Source organism: Saccopteryx leptura, chromosome 1 (genome assembly GCF_036850995.1).
Source record: "Saccopteryx leptura isolate mSacLep1 chromosome 1, mSacLep1_pri_phased_curated, whole genome shotgun sequence".
Taxonomy (NCBI): Eukaryota; Metazoa; Chordata; class Mammalia; order Chiroptera; family Emballonuridae; genus Saccopteryx; species Saccopteryx leptura.
Genome location: NC_089503.1, coordinates 347,521,760 through 347,537,171, shown reverse-complemented (window position 1 = coordinate 347,537,171; position 15,412 = coordinate 347,521,760). Strand labels below are relative to the sequence as shown.

Sequence of the window (15,412 nt, the reverse complement as noted above, 5' to 3'; positions counted from 1 at the left end):
CATATAAGAAAGATTCAAAGGATGCACAGGAACATGTCTATTATATTTTTCTCAAGAGGCAGAACTGATTTATTCATTATTCAACACATATTTTTGGGGTGCTTACTCTGTTCTAGGCATTGTTCTACTTTCTAGACATACACAAATGAACAAGCTGGACTAAGTCTATACACTCATACAGCTCACATTACGGTAAATGGAGACATAAAGAGAAAGCAAGACAGGAAGGGGGAGGGACTAAAGAAAGAAGGTGAGAGATAAACTAAGTGCTATGACAAGAATTAAAATGGTGCAACGTGTCCAATGTGGATACCCCTGGGTGGTCACTGTGCCCAGGGCTCTGTCCAGGTGGCACAGGGGAGCACAGGCTCTGCCCTGTGATATTCAGTCCTTTTCCACAATGTGGGAGAGAAAGCCAGGCCCCGAGTCTGCACCTGAATTTTTCTCTGCTCCTCAGACTCCTGTGGACAATGACTGAGGAGATGAACCATGTAGAAAACATCCAAAATATGAAAAGAAAGAAAAATAAAAATGGTATAATGTGATTAAGAGTGGCTTCTTAAATGTTCTAGACTGTGTTGTCAGAAAAGGTCTCTCTGAACAGATGTCATTTGAGATGACTTATGATAAGCCATGCAAAGATTTTTTTAAAATTGCAGGCATGAAGAACAACAGCTAGTACAAAAAGGCTACATGAGTCCTGAGATTGAAATATTACAGAAAATAAAAGAATATTAACACTGATAAAACCTAATGAGGCTGTGGAGGTAGGTTGGCAGCTTAGATTGTTTTGAAAACCAGGTTAATGAGTTTTTATTTTAATTTCAAATACAGTGGTTACTTTTAAGCAAGGTGTGACTGAGGTGATTAGACTAGTTTTTCAAAGATTTCTCTGACTTCTTTTTCTGAGGTGGGCTATATGAGGCAGGGAGACTATTGCTGCGGCCTAGTGGACTAGGTTATGGAGACTCAGATCATGATGGTTATAGTCAAGAGAGAGATGGAGACATTCAGGAAATATTTTGGATATTGACATGACAGAATTGAGTTAGAGATTAAATATGGATCTCGGAAAAGAGAGCAATCAAGGGTAAATCCTAGGGATTAGGTTTGAGTGGGAATGGAGACATTGGATTGTATCATTTTATGAGATGGGGACAATTAAAGCATAGTAAGTTGAAGGTAGGGAGGTAAATCAGTGTTTCTTCTAGACTCATTAGATTTTTGATGCCAATTAAGCATCTAATTAGGGATGTAAAAAGGCACTTGATTTTTCAGTCTGAAGTTCTGGGGAGATCTCAGTGATCAGATAAATACAGTATTTGTTGCTGATATGTAGATTCTACTTACAGCCATGATTCTAGATGAGATCATCTTTGGAAGACAGTAGAGCAGGGGTCAGGAACCTATGGCTTGCGAGCCAGATGTGGCTCTTTCGATGGCTGCATCTGGCTCGCAGACAAATCTTTAATAAAAAAAATAATAACATTAAAAATATAAAACATTCTCGCCCTGGCCGGTTGGCTCAGCGGTAGAGCGTCGGCCTGGCGTGTGGGGGACCCGGGTTCGATTCCTGGCCAGGACACATAGGAGAAGTGCCCATTTGCTTCTCCCCCCCCCCTCCTTCCTCTGTCTCTCTCTTCCCCTCCCGCAGCCAAGGCTCCATTGGAGCAAAGATGGCCCGGGCACTGGGGATGGCTCCTTGGCCTCTGCCCCAGGCGCTAGAGTGGCTCTGGTCTCGGCAGAGCGACGCCCCGGAGGGGCAGAGCATCGCCCCCTGGTGGGCAGAGCTTCGCCCCTGGTGGGCGTGCCGGGTGGATCCCGGTCGGGCGCATGCGGGAGTCAGTCTGACTGTCTCTCCCGTTTCCAGCTTCAGAAAAATACTAAATAAATAAATAAATAAATAAATAAATAAAACATTCTCATGTATTACAATCCATTCATTTCCTACCACTCATGTTCATGGTTGCGGGTGGCTGGAGCCAATCACAGCTGTCTTCTGTGACAATACTGAATTTTTATTGGATAATGTATAACGTACACGGGTCATTGTATGGCTCTCATGAAATTACATTTTAAAATATGTGGCGTTCATGGCTCTCTCAGCCAGAAATGTTCCCGACCCCTGCAGTAGAGCAAAACAAAGAGGAAGGGGGATTTCATTAAAGACCTAGAAGGTTAAGAACTACAAAAAGTTTCAAAAGCAGCATTCCAGGCAAACAGAATGACTAGCAGAATGTGATGTTGTGAATGTTGAAAGAAAAAGGCCCTGGCTGGATGGCTCAGCGGTAGAGCGCTGGTCCACATATGGATGTCCTAGGTTTGATTCCCAGCCAGGGCACAGAGGAAAAGCGACCATCTGCTTCTCCAACCCTCCCCCTCTTGCTTTTCTATCTCTCTCTTCTCCTCTCTTGCAGCCAGGGCTCCATTGGAGAGAGTTGGCCCCAGGTACTGAGGATGGCTCCATGGCCTCCCCTTCAGGCACTAAAAAAATGGCTCCAGTTGCAAAAGGCAAAGGCCCAAGATGGGCAGAGTATCCCCCCTAGCGGGCTTTCTGGGTGGATCCATGTTGGGGCACATGGATCTGTCTTTGCCTCCCCTACTCTCACTAAAAAAAAAAAAAAGTTAAAAGACAAACGTGTTTCAATACGGAAGGATGCTTACCTATGATTTTTTCCCTTGTACTCTCCAGTATTTCTCAAATCTCCTTTGATCAATGCAGTGAACATTCAGAGTGTCTCTCTAACACACATTTTTATTTTATAGTAGCTAAATAGGATTGAGCCCACATCTGATTTCCAGAATGTGCCTGGGAATATGCCATTGCTTCTCAGTGCAGATGCTGTTGTGTTTCGAACAGTACAAACTATTATTGTATAGGACTGTTCAGGAATCGCATGATGTTTAGCATTCCTGATCCTACTAAATGTATGAGCCTGCCTGTTTACAGAGATTGTGTTATGTGCCATTGAGTAGGCCTCCAATTCCTGGCAACTCTATGTTTAAGTGATGTCCATGATGTCCTGTCCTCCACCGCCCCACTCAGCTCCTGTTTACTCATGCCTATGGCTTTTTAAAATCAAGCCAATCCACCTTATATTTGATCTTCCTATTTTTCTTCCATTTTACCAGCATTATTGTCTTTTTCAAAGAACCTTCTTCCTCATGATGTGTCCAAAGCCCTTGTAATTAGTACTGGTAGTATAAAGATGCTTAAGGCACATTCCTTGAGGGAACCTGCAATTATTGGGGGTAGGCACACAAAAGTCAATAAAAACAATGTAATGTAATGAGTGCAGCATTGGAGTTATGTACTCATAGTACTGGTGGAAAGAAGATAGTGACTAATTTTATCTGGATGTGTTAGGAAAATATTTACTGAGAGATGTTTACGTAGGTTCATGAATACCATATTCAGAGTCGGGAATGGGAAGTGTACAGTAGCAAAGCAAGACTGAGATGGTTGTCCTTAGAAAGACCTGCTGGCAAATTTAGTCCTTGGCTGTTGTCTGAGAACTTAAATCTCAGACTGTTCTCACCATCCCCTGATAAGAAGGCTCACTATACCTAAATTGTTTATCCAAACAATATAGCTTTTGCTGAACACCTGTTTCTGTCTAGAAATCTGGAATTTTGGCATGTACTAGGCTAGGGGGACAGGCAGAAGGTACCTATGTGAAGAGCCCTCAGTAAAAATCCTGTGCACCGAGTTTCTAATGAGTTTCCCCAGTAGATAAAATTTCACAGGTCTTGTCACAACTTCTTGGTGGAATTGAATGCATCCATGGTGATTCCAATGGGAGAGAGCCTTGGAAGCTCGCCCCTGGTTTACTCCAAACCTTCCTCATGCATCTTTTCCTTTTGTTGACATTTACTTGTAATAAATCACAACTCTGATTATGATTTTGTGCTGAGTTCTGTGAATCCTCTTAGCAAATCAAACTAGGTGTGGTCTTGGGGACAGCCAGCACAGGAAAGTTTGTTAGAGGGAATAAAAGTGGCAAGTAGACTCAAAAAGAAACAAGTATATGTTTTGAGAAGTGCACCTCATTTTAAATGATTCTCCTAAAATGGAGAAGACCATTGTATAAGATGTCAAAAATGACCTTAAGCGTTATCTAGGTATTTTATTACCGTATTTCCCCATGTATAAGATGCACATTTTTTGAAAAATTTAGGGTCTAAAAACTGGGTGCGTCTTATACAGTGGTTGTAGAAGTGTGGCATTTCAAATGCCATAGATGGAACTGAGGATGAGGCAATATATGAAGACAGTGATTCATCATCAGACACAGATGAGGACAAGCTAATGGATGGGAGTTTTGACAGTGATGAATTGTATGAATTTTATGATGAATAAAACGTGAGTTCAATAACTTTATATAATACACTTTTTTTCCAAATTTTGGGCCCCAAAATTAAGGTGCATCTTATACACGGGATTGTCTTATACATGGGGAAATACATTGTTTCTCTTTTTAAGGGCTTTGATTAGTTCAATTCCTATTTGACTATACTTTCTTAAAAACTTAATGTTTCATATGGGGAATGAGAACAGAGAGGTAATAATAGTTCGATTATAGTCATGGACCCAGCTCAAAAATCATTACTTCTATGAGAACTCTTGATTTTCTCCAGTGAAAAGTAACATTATATTGATGATCCTTTATAAAAGTATGAGCTTCTGATGATATTCTTATTTTATTCATCGTTGTATCTCTAGATCTAGTATAGTATCTGGTTTACACTATCCATTTTTCTATTTCCAGAATAATTACTGAGCATCTATGATGTGGCACACAAAGTTTTAGGTCCTTGTAACTAAATAGCAAACAAAATAACAGGGCTAACTAATAAGATTACAGTCACATGGGAGCTGAATAAATGTTTGTTGCATTCAGTTGTGCTTATCTTTCTCAAATTTGGCACTGTATAGGTTGTCTCACTCTTTATTCTATACTTTGCTTACAATACGTCCTTATGTGTTCACTGCAATTCCAATTTTGAAACTAGAATAACTACTACTGGTCTTGCTGTTCAAAGAGTTTTATTTGTTTGTTTGTTTTAGAAATGTTATAAATTCTTAGTCTGAAAAATTTCGAACCAAAGACACAATTTCATTGACCAGTATGGATTATGATAATTATATAAGTAAATGTTATTTAGATTGTAGGTTCCAATGAGAGTGGGTATATTTTTTTTACTTCTGTATTCTTGGAACTTAGAATAATGCTTGGCATATAGTAATTAATTGCTCAATAAAAATTTGTTGAGCAAATTAGTAGGGTAGACTCATGTTTGCATCAAATGAAAGTTTTATTAATTAAATATTATTTAAAATAATTTTTAATTAATATCAGTCACAGGAATTAAAACATACAACACAGCCCTTGCCAGTTGGAGTAGATAGAATATCAGCCTGGTGTGCAGACATCCCAGGTTCGATCCTTCATCAGGGTGCACATGAGAAGCAACCATCTGGTTCTCTTCCCCTCTCTCTCTCCCTTATCACTCTCTGCTACTCCTTTAGCCAGTGGCTCAATTGGTTTGAGAGTCATCCCTGAGTATTGAGGATAACTCAGTTGTCCAAGCATCAGCCCAAGACAGGGGTTGCCAGGTGTGGATCCCAGTCAGGGTGCATGTGGGAACCTGTCTCACTATCTTTCCTCCTCTCACTTCAAAAAACAAACAAAAATATAACACAGAATTTTTTAAAAAGCTGAAAGGCCCTGGCCAGTTGGCTCAGCTGTAGAGCATCGGCCTGGTGTGTGAAAGTCCAAGTTTGATTCCTGGCCACGACACACAGGAGAAGCACCCATCTGCTTCTCCACCGTTCCCTCTTTCTCTTCCCTTCCTGCAGCCAAGGTTCCATTGGAGCAAGGTTGGCCTGGGCACTGAGGATGGCTCCATGGCCTTCGCCTCAGGTGCTAGAATGGCTCCGATTGTAGCAAAGCAATGCCCCAGAGGGGCTGAGCATCTCCCCATGGTGGGCATGTCAGGTGGATCCTGGTCAGGTACATGCGGGAGTCTATCTGTCTGCTTCCCCACCCCCCGCTCATTTCATTAAAAATAAATAAATAAATAAATAAATAAATAAAAATTTAAAAAGCTGAAAACTCAAATGATTTTATAATATAAACATTTCCTGAAACGGGAGGCAGAGGATTTGGATTCTTTATGCTTTGCATTAACTTACAATAATAATAACGACCTTTGGTGATTTTAAACTTTTTGCAACTCAGTTTTTTTGTCTCTAAATTGAAGATATTAAAAGAAATTCCTGAATTTTCTTCCAATGTCAGTATAAAGTTTATGTGATTATTAAAAGAAATTGTATTTGTAGTTATTGAAAACTTAATTTGACTATGTTATAGATTACTTCTATAGGTTACTTGTCATTTTCTCATATTCTAAATTTGTTAATGTCTCAGACTGGAATGAGGATGGTGATGGGTAGCCAATAACACTCATAATAGTAGCAACTTATAGGAAAAACTATTTTCACCAGATAAGGCTTTATCAGAAAATAAAGTAAGACAAAATAAAAAACTAGGGGATGAGGAAGTATAAAGCAAAATAAGATGATGCATTTTTATCTCTTTCTTCTATGGTGTATTTGAATCTAAGTTGTGAGTAGAGGAAGATTGGATGACAGACTGATCTTGGAAGACTGACTTCCTTTCCTGAAAAAATTCTCATAGAATTTTATATTCTTAATGGATATTGAATCTGTTATCTATATTTTTATAGTGATATAGCTTAGTATACCTATTACATTTAATATATAACAATTTCTAATAAATTTGCAGGAATTGGTAAAACAATGTATTCCATGCAATAAAATGAATACCAGCTCTTTCTGAGCCTCCTCTCTTAAGAATTAAAACATATAAACGTTCTAAGGCATAGCTCACATTTTTTAAAGATTGCCTTAGGACAGACTGCTCTTGCTGTTTATCCAAATATACAAGTATCTGGGGCTTTCATGGAGAATGAGAATTCTGGGACAAAAACAAAGATATGCTGTGGTGTGTGAAATAGGCAGTTACCAATCTATTCCGATTGATTTTTTCTTTTTGTCCTCATTGAGTCAAAGTCACTGATGTCCAGCTTTCCCTGGGATTCATGGCATGGAATCTTTAGCTTAAGAAATGTTTGTTAAAAATAAACAAACAGAACATATTTAATATCTATCTATATCACACGGTGACTATGATGTAGCACCAGCATTGTGTTATATCTGTCCATGATTATTTATTGGACTATAAGGTTTTAAAGGACCTGATTCTGTTAATATGTACATAAGAATATCATACAGATTTATGTTTGGATTTTCAGTAGAAACTTTTAAGAATCAAATGTTTTTAATTCATTATACTCTGTGTTAGTGAAGGGAACAGGGGACATATAATTCTTCTAAATCACTCTTTAAAAGAGTAAATGAAGGCCCTGGTTGGCTCAGTGGTAGAGCATCATCCCAGTGTGTGGATGTCTGGGTTCGATTCCCAGTCAGGGAACACATGAGAGGAGACCATCTGCTTCCCTCATCTCCACCCCCACCCTATTCCTTTCCCACAGCCATGGCTTGATTGATTCGAGCACATCTGCCAGATGCTGAGGATGGCCCCTTGGAGCCTCTACCTCAGGTACTAAACATAGCTGCTAAGTTTGGAGGACGGCCCCAGATGGGCAGAGCACTGGCCCCAGATGGGGTTCACCAAGTGAATCCCAGTCAGGGCGCATGGGAGTCTGTTTCTCTATCTTCCCTTCTCTTACTTTAAAAAAAAAAAAGACTGACTGTAAATATATGACTTTTTAAAGATTTCATGGTACTTTCTTAGGTAAACCTGTGATTAATAATTCAAGTAACTATAGTGAAAAGTATTTTATAAGATGATTTTAGATAAATTTTAAGTGCTGTGTATTATCCATATAATAAATTTCCCAAGCTTTATATCCAAACCCAGCCACCTTTGTCTAAATGCTCAATTTTGATGTGACTCTGAAACTCATTATTATATATTTATTATCTTTAGACATCCCCTTGATATTTGACATGTCATTTTCAAGGAAATTATGTCATTATAATTTATATTTTATGTGTTTGTTCCATTCAAAAGCTTCAACTATAGTTCTCTTACTACAAAATTACCTCATCTAATACCAATATTCTCTTTTTGTTAATTCATTTCTTCAAAGAAACCATCTAGTCCCAAGTCTTCAAGAACTCTGCCCTCCAAGCTAATCATCAAACTCACTCATTTATTAATTTTATCACTAGAAATGTATAATATCTCTGACCTGTTGGGCACTGAGCTGAGTACTGGGAATACAAAGGGGAGACTCTCTCTCCTCCCAGACTTTCTGTTTTCTTGCCTCTGCATTCATCTTTTATTCAGCAAACACTTATTGGAACTGCTGCCTTATGCCAGGGAAAGTACTGAGGCTTTAAAAAATAATAATAATAAAATAAAGCAGAGCTCAGTCCGAAAGGAATTACAATTCCTTGGAGAAGAGAACATATAAACAGATCATTTTAAATGTATTGGGTAAGTGCAGGTATGACAAAGGTTTTACCTTGGAAGCTGTGGAAAATGGACAGGCATAGGGGTTCAAGGAAATGGTCTGCCTTATTCAGGGTCTTGCCTCAGGTATCAAACAAAAACCAGTTGTCTTGACTTGGGTTTCCCAAGAAGTTGACCCAGAGACAAAAATTCAAGTGCAAGTAGATTATGCAGTAATTTGGTAGAAGAACTGGGAAGGAAGACGGAAGAGAAGGAAGCCAGTATAAAGGGTGTGTGATCAAGCTAGTTACTACCATGGGCAGCTGTCAGTCAATCCCTCTAGAGAACTACGCATGAGATAGAGTGTGGTACACAACTCAAAGTTACCCACTTCCCTTCACGCTGGGCTGAGGAACCGGGATTTTATCCACCAAATGCCTGTCCATCATTGTCTGTTTCTGGGGACGCTGACTCTTCACTACTTCCAACTTTCCTTATGCATGACTGAAGGTGCTCCCGTGGCTGAATAGAGCCTTTAGAACAGGAAGTGCGGATATTTACATGAGGTAGTGTTTACTGTATGTAAATTAATGTGGCAGACATATACATGAGTAGGGAATACCTGTAAACTGAATAATTCATTAGGGGAAATTTAATACAAGGAATTAATTATTAGGTTGTCAGAAGTGCTAAAAGGACAAACTGGAAAAAGTGAGGCAGTATCAAGGCTAGCTACTGTAGGGAGCCTCTCTGGCCTTTAGGACTAGAGGAGCACAGGGAAGACACAGTGTGCTTGGGCCCAGGAGCCAGGCTACGAAGCACAAGTCTGAAGCACTGAGGGGACAGAGTTACTGCTGTAGAAGATGACTGAAGAACAGTACGCTAAAGATAATGCTTGCCTCTTCCATTCTCCAAAGTCGAATCAGTGCCTCCCACTGGCCAACTCCAGCTAAGAAGACCATATTCAAAGGACCCTGGGTAAGTGTGGTTTGAAGGATCAGGCCCTTGTAGCCCCTGTAATACACATCAGAGCAGAGAAGGGCAGAGGATAGACCTCAGACCAAATAAACAAATAACCACCACAAGTTTTTCCAGAATACTCTGCCTAAGCAGAATTTTCATGATTTTTCCAACCTAATTTTACACTGTACTCTGCCACCAAATCATTTCTATTGCCTTCATGGTAGTCTCTTTTTTAACCCTAAAGTAATAGTACGCCTAGGTTGTTTTCTTGATCTAAAGTCTTCCTTTCTACATTCTAGTTGTCTTCCAAAGTAGGTTATGGCCATCCTCATATATACCAGCTGGCAATGATATCCCTGATATCCCCTTGTCTGAGAATCTTTAGCCTGCGTCTGTGGTGTGTATGTGAATGTATGTGCACACACGTGGATGTGATATACTATTTCATGCCACCATGTATCAGTTCCTGTTTAATGAGTGTTTTACTTGCTTCTTCCTCACCTCTTTGAAGAGTAGGAACCAGTATTAGTTAGGATTACATTATACTGCTTTATAGAAAAGGAAAAATACCACTATTTTTCTGTCTCATGTAAACACGGGTCATATAGGTTGATATGATGGTTTGATTATTAGGGATCAGTAGCCCTACTCCTAAATATATGGTTTCTGCCTCACGGTCTGAGTTAGCTGCTGTGGAGGCTATAGAGAACAGAAGGCCAACCCTCTTTCTGTGAGGATGATTAAAGGCTATTATATGTCATATCCACTTATAGCCACATGGTTACATGGTCACTCCTGGATGACCTGGATGACAGAGGGTATAGAACAGTGGTTCTCAACCTTTCTAATGCCGTGACCTCGCAGTACAGTTCCTCATGTTGCAGTGACCCCAAACCAAAAATTAACTTTGGTGGCTACTTCATAACTGTAATTTTGCTACAGTTATGATTCAGAATGTAAATACCTGATATGCATTATGTATTTTCTGATGGCTTTAGGCGACCCCGCTGGGGTCGTGACCCACAGGTTGAGAACCGCTGGTATAGAATGTTGTTTTTTTCAAATAGTCATATATGTTATGTTGAGTCCTATAAGAAGCAAACACCAAGATATAATTAGAGGTACAAAAGCTTTACTGAGAGAAATGTCCATGAAGGATACAAGAGAGAGTAGGAAGAGGCAGGGGAAATTTTTAGATCATGATTGATGCAGGTCTGACATCTGTGAAAGGGAAGGAATTGGGTACTAACAAGTTCACCCTGCAGTGTAGCTCTGGGAAAGTCTCAGCCAGGCTTCTAAGAGCCCCAGAGCAAAGATTTCCCATTAAAGAAATCCTATGTTGGGTAAGAATCACCCAGCTTCAGTGCTGTCTCTTTGCTCAGTCCTTTCTGTTTGCCTCTGGCAGAGAGATAATAAGTGCATATCTTCAGCTTTCCGAACTGAGTGACTATGGCTCCCTTGCTTCTATTACTGTAGAAGCTTCCCAGGACTCTTTCTTATACTTCCTTTCTACCCTACTGACCAGTAATACAATATTATATACATGGGTACAGAATATTATATACATGTGCTTTCTGAGTGCTTTGCATATTTCAAATGTCAGTTCAGACTAGTTTTTTCTCTCTCATCTGAGCAATATCATAATACACAAACATACTAAGACTTTTAGATATAAGAAGATTATGAGTTCTCACAATTGGCCCCAAATAGCCAAAAAAAAGTAAAAAGAAGCAGGAAGCATCATAATTCCTGATTTTAAGCTATACTTAAAGATATAATCATCAACAGAGGATGGTATTGGCATAAAAACAGACAAATAAACCAATGGAACAGAATCAGGAACCCAGGAATAAACACATGCATATATGGTCAATTAATATTTGACAAGGGAACCAAAAATACCCAATGGAGAAGAAACAATCTCTTCAATAAATGGTGCTGGAATAATTGAATACTCACATGTAAAAGAATGAAATGGACTCATATCTTACAAAACTCACAACATTTAATTCAAAATGGATTAAAGACTTAAATGTAAGACCAGAAACCATGGAACACCTAGAAAAAAATATAGGAATAAAGATCCTTGAGCCTGACCAGGCGGTGGCGCAATGGATAGAGTGTCAGACTGGGTTGCAGAGGGCCCAGGTTCGAGACCCCGAGGTCACCAGCTTGAGCATGGGCTCATCTGGTTTGAGCAAAGCTCCAACTTGGACCCAAGGTCACTAGCTCAAGCAAGGGTTTACTCGGTCTGCTGAAGGCCCACGGTCAAGGAACATATGAGAAAGCACTCAATGAATAACTAAGGTGTCGCAACGAAAAACTGATGATTGATGCTTCTCATCTCTTCCCGTTCCTGTCTGTCTATCCCTCTCTCTGACTCTCTCTCTGTGTCTGTTAAAAAAAAAAAAAAAAAAAAAAATCCTTGACATGGGACTTGGGAGTGATTTTTTGAATATTGTACCTAAAATGCAAGCAACAAGATAGAACAATAAATAAGGGATTACAGGCCTGGCCGGTTTGCTCAGTGGTAGAGTGTTGGCCCAGCATGTGGAAGTCCTGGGTTCGATTCCTGGCCAGGGCACACAGGAATCTGCTTCTCCTCCCTTTCCCCTCTCTTTTTTCTCTATCTCTCTCTTCCCCTCCCACAGCTAAGGCTCCATTAGAGCAAAGTTGGCCTGGGCACTGAGGACAGCTCCATGGCCTCCACCTCAGTCCCTAGAATGGCTCAGATTGCAACAGAGCAATGCCCCTGATGGGCAGAGCATCGCTCCCTAGTGGACAGGCCAGGTAGATCCCGGTTGGGCAATGCGGGAGTCTGTCTTTCTGCCTCCCCACTTCTCACTTCAGAAAAATACAAAAGAAAAAGGGGGATTACATAAAACTCAATAACTTCTGCACAAAAAAAGAGGAACCATCAACAAAGTGAAAAGACAACGTTCAAAATGCAAAATAATTTTGCAAACTATATATCTCATAAGAACTTAATATCCAAAATATATACAGAGCTCATTAAACTAAATAGCAAAAATAAAAAACAAAAATGGGCAAAGAATCTGAATAGACATTTTTCTAAAGACGATATATGAAAGGCAACAGGTACATGAACAGATGTTCATCACAAGTCATCAGGGAAATGCAGATTAAAGCCACATTGAGATATCACTTCACACCTGTTAGAATGACCATCATCAAAAAGACAGGATAACAAATGCTGGTGTGGATGTTGAGAAAAGGGAAATCTTGTGCATTATTGGTGCAATTATAAATTGGTGCAGCTACTATGAAAATCAGTATGGAGCTTTCTCAAAAAATTAAAAGTAGAATTACTATATGATCTAACAATTTCTCTTACGAGAAACAAAGACATTAACTTAATTATCTGTACCTCCATATTTACAGAGGCATTATTTACAATAGCCAACATATGGAAACAATGAAATGTCCATCAGTGGATGAATAAATAAATAAGTTGTGATATATATATATAATAGAATACTATTCAACACTAAAATATGAGAAAATTTTCCCATTTGTGATCACATGAATGTAACTTGAAATCACTATGCTAAGCAAAATAAGTCAGACTAAGAAAGACAAATACTGTATAATTTCACTTATATGTGGATCTTTTTTTTAAAAATCCACTAAAATCAGAGAAAAGGGATCAAACTTGGGGCAATTGAAGGAAAGTGGTCAAAAGGCACAAACTTCCAATTATAAGGTAAATAAGTACTAGGGGTGTGATGTACCACACGAACACTGTAGCTAACACTGCTGTATGATATACAGAAAAGTCATTAACAGTTAATATCCTTAGAGTTCTCATGATGAGAAATTTTTTTCCATTTTTCTGTTCTTTTCTTTCTTATTGTATCTGTATGAGAAGATGGATGTTAGCTGAATCTGTTATAGTAATCATTTCACAATATATGTAAATCAAACCATCATGCTGTGTTCCTTAAATTTATACCAAGTTGTATGTCAATTATTTCTCTATAGAATTGGAAAAATGATTGTGTGCTCCAATGTTTCTTTGAAAACTAAGAAACATTTTCTGAGAGACGATATTTCATTAGTTGTTCAATGGAAACTTGTGAAAAGTTAGGATGAGCCTACTGCAAGAGAAACGGGATGGACCCTGTTGAGAAAGTGATTGTTACTTTACATGTGGTAGAAAAAAAGAACTGAAGAGGGGATATTGAAGTAAATAGCTACAGGAAATGGGGCTGCAAGCCATGAAGTCTTCTGAAGGAGTGAGTTTAAAAAGTGAGAATGGCAAGTGCACAGGCCATGAGGCAGGAGCGTACTCCGCATGGGCAAGGAACAGCACAGCCATTGTGGCTAAAAAAAAGTGAGCCAGGTAGACAGTGGTCCAAGATGAGGTCAGACAGGTGAGGGGAGAGGCTGATCTCAGAGACCCCCTAAAGGGTATATCAGCTGTTACTCTGAGGAAAATGGTAAGCCACTCGAGGGTCTTTTCAGCAGAGGAGTAACATGACCTGATTCCTGTGATGAAAGAATAAAATTGACTGCCATGGGGTGAGTAGAATGAAGGGGACAGAATGCATTTATCCAGGTGAGTGATGGTACTGGAATGGATTAGAATGTTGTTAGGAGGAGTGGTCAGACAGCAAGTACTTTCTGAATACATTCTGTAAATAGAGCAAACTTTATTGGATCAAATGGAGAGTGTGAGAGGAAAAAAAGGAGTCACAGTTTTTAACTTCAGAAACAGAGAATAATGAAGTTGCTATTGACTGAGATGGGAATTGTTGGAGGAAGAAAAGTGGATGTGGGTGGGGAGTTCAGCAGTTAGGTTTGGTCATGCTTAAATTTGAGATGCTGATTATTCATCCAAGTGGATGTGTGGAGTAGGCATCTGGAGGTATGTCTGGCTCTACAGTAATGGTTTGTGATTCATTTGCTTAGAGAACCTAGTTATTTTTTTGTTTTTGTAATTGTTTTTTTACAGAGACAGAGAGAGAGTCAGAGAGAGGGATAGATAGGGACAGACAGACAGGAATGGAGAGAGATGAGAAGCATCAATCATCAGTTTTTCATTGCGACAACTTAGTAGTTCATTGATTGCTTTCTCATATGTGCCTTGACTGTGGGCCTTCAGCAAACCGAGTAACCCCTTACTCGAGCCAGCGACTTTGGGTCCAAGCTGGTGAGCTTTGCTCAAACAAGATGAGCCCGCGCTCAAGCTGGCAACCTTAGGGTCTTGAACCTGGGCCCTCCACATCCCAGTCCAATGCTCTATTCACTGCACCACTGCCTGGTCAGGTGAGAATTTAGTTTTAATCTTGGCATTGCTACCTCTTAGGCAGCATCTGGAAAAATATTGAGGTGTTTTGGTTAACATAATGACTAGAGAGAGTTAACTGGCATTCAGAAGACAGAGGCCAAAGATTCCATGATTCTTGCAATGCCCAGGGTAGTCCTGGCAACTTCTAACTTTCCCTGGATTTTCCATAATTCTCAAATGTCCTGCTGGATTCAATTCCAGTAAGGTTAACAATTTGGTTTGATAGATACACACATATATTCTGAATTTTGAAGAAATATCACTACTTTTCAAATCAACAGAATATTTTACATTGTTTAGTTCTCAACTGTTCAAGAGTTTTCCATTTCAGAAAATAATGTGACCAAGAGTATCATCATCACTGATATTTGAGATAACAACCTATCCATCCCTAAATATTAGTCTGCCTGTAGAGCTGCATAGTCAAATATATAACAGAGGAAATTTAAGGCTCTTCTGTAAACATATATAGAATAAATTCTATTACATTAATGGAGGTATATAAGATTCAATATAATCAAATATTATTAATACTATAAAATTTATCTTTCTGCTTATTAATTTTAAGTATTTTGTAGTACTATAAAAAGGTATATATGAAATTACTTATTAAAACTTTATTTTTTTCTTTTTT

General features: G+C 39.1%; 1 non-coding gene across 1 annotated transcript; it reads left to right on the top strand.

Moving 5' to 3' along the window:
* The first annotated feature begins 300 nt into the window (after positions 1–300).
* Positions 301–504, top strand: LOC136390343 (small nucleolar RNA SNORA73 family). Its single transcript, XR_010748746.1, has one exon. It is a non-coding gene; the product is annotated as a small nucleolar RNA SNORA73 family (small nucleolar RNA).
* Positions 505–15,412: the final 14,908 nt, after the last annotated feature.